Source organism: Montipora foliosa, chromosome 3 (assembly GCF_036669935.1).
Source record: "Montipora foliosa isolate CH-2021 chromosome 3, ASM3666993v2, whole genome shotgun sequence".
Taxonomy (NCBI): domain Eukaryota; kingdom Metazoa; phylum Cnidaria; class Anthozoa; order Scleractinia; family Acroporidae; genus Montipora; species Montipora foliosa.
Window position 1 is genome coordinate 38,428,393 of NC_090871.1, and position 5,000 is coordinate 38,433,392.

Consider the following 5,000-nt stretch of genomic DNA (forward strand, 5'->3'; position numbering starts at 1 on the left):
AATCCAGCATATGAAGATTTCTCCTCTGGAAATGTTGTTCTTATTTTATGGTATGTACATGCAGGCAAAGGTATCCTCCTTCCACCCAAGTATCCATAAACAAGGCGAGTAAACAATAGTTGTAACACATGGAGACATTTATATGGGTTAATTTAGCCACTCACATGGCGTTTATTTCAAACCATTCAAATGCTATGGTATCAAATTAATCTCGTAAACATCGCTTAGTGTAAACTCATAGTATTGGATTCAGTGAATTAAGTTGGGGTGAAAAATAGCCCAATAAGAGGTAGCAAGAGCAGAGGAGGCGACAAGGGGATGGTGGAGGGCCGAAGAATGAAAAGTAACTTAAGCTTCGAAAGCTTGAGACCCTTGAGCTCTCACGATCGGCGCTATTGACCTTAAATTCCCAGGGATCAGTGCTCCAGAATTTTTAGGAGAGTGTGCAATTTCAGTTGTTGATATATCAAAAAAGGACCCCAAATTGAGCTAAGAACACTTACCGTATATTTTGATATCTCATGATAATATCAAAATATCTTGAGGTTATCGTCTTTATCTCATGGTTTAAAGAACAAGGAATATACATAGTCTAGCGTATTCTTGACAGTTTGTTAATATCAGTATCATGATAATATCAAGATATGATGATGACATTTGTAACAATATCAAAATATCAAAATATCATGATAATATCACAATATCAAATCATTCATGACCTTTGATATTCTGCAATCCCGCACCTGATGTTTAGGTGTCATGTGGCAAAGTTGAATCGAATACACATGTACTTTTAAATGTAAAATTCTGTCAGTGGAGCTGACGAAACATGCGTTTACGTTTACAAATAGAAAGAGAAGAGAAAATTTTAAAAATTGCAAATATACAAACAAACAAAAACGAGACATTACTACTCAACGATACAATGTGCTTCATCTATCACCACTGCCCATACAGGTACATTACTCTGATAGTAGCTGAACAACAAAAGGTCTCTACACTGCCTGTTGCTTATTGCTACCTCGCAGTGGGTGAAGATTAAATTAAACTTTCCAGCCTGAAGGTTGTCAATTGCAAAATTCTATCTTCAATATCAGCACCACAAACACGCAAACTTGTACAATTTGTGCCAACTGAGTTGAGTTTATTTATTTGGTCATCAATTAAGGCACTTAAAGGAGAAACAACAATAACAATAATAATTGAAAAAGCAACACTTGACTTGATTTGTGTTAATTGTTAATTTCAGTTTGCATTGTCCCCAATTAGTGCTTCACCGCTAGAATGACTCGACACTTAAATAAAGTTCCTTTCCTTTCCTTTTGACTTGCCCTCTGATGTAACATTTGTCTTAAAGTGATGGAAGCATATGGTAAATCAATGATTTTCCCACAACCACTTGGAAGGACAACTGAGCAATCTCATAATCGATCGTTCATAATAATCGCCTCTAGCGATTCTTTCTGTTTTGGCTGAAGTTGAAGGTTTCCTTGTCCTCTACCCAAAAGAATCTCTTGAAGAATAGTCTCGAAATCAATGTTTTTTCCGCAAAATCACAACAGACAGTATGAACATGCACAGTGATAGAAAGGCCCGTATTATGGGCCTCACTGCCACCGTGCATGCTCGAAATCGAACTTTACCAGATCTCCCTTCCGTATGACCGTGGGAGATCTGGGCTCAAGATTAGCTTCGATTACAAATTCAACTTTATCTTTGAGCGAATGTGAAAGAATGTTTAACACATATTAAATGAAAGGTGTTACAATTGAACCCACTGGGAACTCGCAAAAATCCGAGCCCCAGATGGGATTCGAACCCACGACCCTCCGTGATGTAGTACAGATGCTCTAAGCACTGAGCTACTGGAGACTCTATGCTGAGCAAGGGTGAAATGTGGGTATTTGACTCGAGCTGCATCACGCAGCAACAGAGTCAAATATCGACTGATGCTCTCAAGGTGACAGCACGATCCAGTTATGAGCTATGCTCTGAGTCAATATTTGACTCTGTGGCTGCGTGATGCAGCACGAATCAAATACCCACATTTCACCCTTGCTCAGTGGTTCGAGCATCTGCACTAGATCACGGAGGGTTGGAATCCCATCTGGGGCTCGGATTTTTCCGAGTTCCCAGTGGGTTCAATTGTAAACACCTTTCATTTATCATGTGTTAAACTTTATCTTTGTGTCCAAAACAGTACAGATAATTGTTATTTAATTGCAGTTGACAATAGAAATTCGAGTTTCATTCCTGAACAAAGGAAAAAACAATTAAAGAACTTTTAAGAAATATGCATGCACTTGAAATAACTCATCCGTAAAAATAACGAACAGTTTAGTGCTCAAGGAAAGAATTTGTCGAGTAACTTCTCCCCCTAAGTATGAGCTATCACTGGTATTCTGTTTTGTCATTGTCGTTCTCTTTCACTCTCCTTTCGTTTCTGTTCTAGACATAGGTCCTCCAGGCATCATGTAACCTTATCACAGCTTCTTAAGATAAGGCAAAAACTGCAATACAGAGAAAAAAGCAGAAAAGTTTACATCCGGCTGATGCTCGACTTGAATAACTGCGTAGCCACCAGTGTGGACCACAAATATCATGATATGTCAAACTGCATTGAAACCAGCGAAAAATACAGAAAGAAAACATCTTCCAAACCGTTGACGTCATGGCTATAAAACCAAGATTTCTCGCATCGATGGGTTACCATATCTTCTTAACAATGGTGCCACGCATGGAGCTCCACTGTTACCTCGCTTATGAAAGCAACAGTCTCCTGAAAAAATTCCCGCCCTTAAAGGAGAACTGAAGATAAAAATGGAATATTTTTTCCCTTGCCAAATTTGTAGTGCCTGGCTTAGTTAAAGCAAATATTCCAATATTTGAGGGATTCCTTACATTTTGACGTCTTTATGAGGCCAGAAAGATCTGTATTGATCACTCGATGGAAGTCTGCCATTTTGCCTGTACTATAGCAGGCTTGGACGCTAAGCGTGACATCATTGCGCACACTGACTTGAACGCGGGGAACTTGAAAAATGGTTCAGTGCGCCATTGTGCGCTGTTCTAATAGAACTCTCAGACACCAAAAGAGTTATAAGTTTTCATCGTTTACCTGTTTAAAATAAAGTCCTTCTCAAAGAATGGATCATCCAAATTTAGAAGGGAAAACTTGCAAAGTATCCAGCACTGTCATATGTTTGGATCATTTCGAACCCTCCTGTTTTGAAGGCATCTTGGCCACAGCGGTCGATGCGCCAGTTGCATGTAATTGATGAAATGTTAACTTTGTGACTCCATCAATTCCATTTATAGCCAGTGAGTAAGCTATGCTTTCTTTATTCGGGAGATTTCAGTGGCAAACCCGGCGCCGGAGAAGTGAACTGAAAAGTTGTTTTTGCAAGCAAATGGGAAACATCATTTCATAAATGGCAGTCGCGCTTCAAGCCGGGTTTACAAACTCGGCAACGATCACAAAGATGTTTAATTTAAGTTTGAAAAATCGCAAAACTACGAACAGAGTTATGTGTTTACTTCATACATGTTGTTCATTTCTCACAGCGCTCACAATCCACGTGCTTGACTGAGACCCATGATGGCAGTTTGCAGCACTTCTCTTTGGAAACACACGGTTGAAAAGCTAGAACGCTGTGTTACACAAACAATAGCTTGATCTTCCGGCACATCTAAGTTTAATAGATATTAACTGAAGCTTATATGAAGAGCTATGAGCATCACTAGATGTCTGTAAGCTTAAGTTTGTCAAATTGAATTGAAATGACAGACAACACAATAACCAGCTAACAGAACCTCGTAGTAATCAAGTTGTTTTTATTGCCTTTAATTTGATTTTGTGCATAGCTTCCTCTATCTTGTGGGAGGCGATGCTTTCCTTTTCTTGCCGTCACACCTCCCAGTTTACACAAAAATCACAGCTGCACCAAGTCGTATTTCCCCTTCTTGAATCTTCCCTTTCAGTTGCTTCCTCTTTCTCATATCCTGAACTTTATCGCATTTGTTCGAAAGAATATGGTTCAAGTTCTACCATAAATGTACGCGTATTAACGAAGAAGAAAGCGGAGTGTTATGTTGAGACAATAAGATTTTTGTGAAAACTAGCTACGTGCTTGAGCGCAATGACGTCACAACATGGCAGGAGATATTCCCTTTTTGGAAGTAACTGGAAGAAAACGAAAACAAAATGGCGGGCGTTCAAATTGGAAAAACAATCAAGGATTTTGGGCAAATGCAATGCCTTTCAAGACGAAAAAGAATTTTGTTCTTGTTTTTTTAGGTAAAGGACGTTATATTTCGACAATAATAAGACACAAAAAAATTCATCTTCTAGCCTTCAGTTCTCCTTTAAAACACGTCCCAACCTCTTTCCTATCATTCTGTGAATAAGGATGTAATGGGACATTTCATGCTTGATATATAGCGTAGGATTAGGTCGAAAAACGTGTGTTTGGTAGAAGGGATCGATCTCTGTGCTCAGTAATTGGGCCACTGGATTAAAACTGTTTAAACTACTTCAGCAACCGTCTGGACCTTTTTTAATGTGACATTTATTACATTGGTGGCAGCGGTGCGATTGTAATGAGCAGAAATGAGTGACGACAAGTATAAAATGCCCGAAGGTGCCGAAGACGGTACTTCCAGAAAAACTTACACCAAAAGAACAGCTGAAGAAACTTGCGAAGAGTGCATCACCAGAGGAGAGCTCCGAAATTCGCCAGTGAATACCTTATCTCAGGCTTTGAAGCAGAGTATGGCAATGTCTACGGAAACGGAATCCAAGAGGAACATACAAGCACCGCGTGTCTATTCAGTGGGTCAAAATTTCAAAACATGGCTGTCCCAGTTTCTTCAGGATGCGAATCTGGTACACATCAAACCATCACATCGTTGAGGGTATTTGCTGACCCTGCTTGAGAAACCAGCCTACAAAGCAGTTGAGCTCTGAAGCTTTCAGATTTGCTAAACTTTGAAGAATTCAC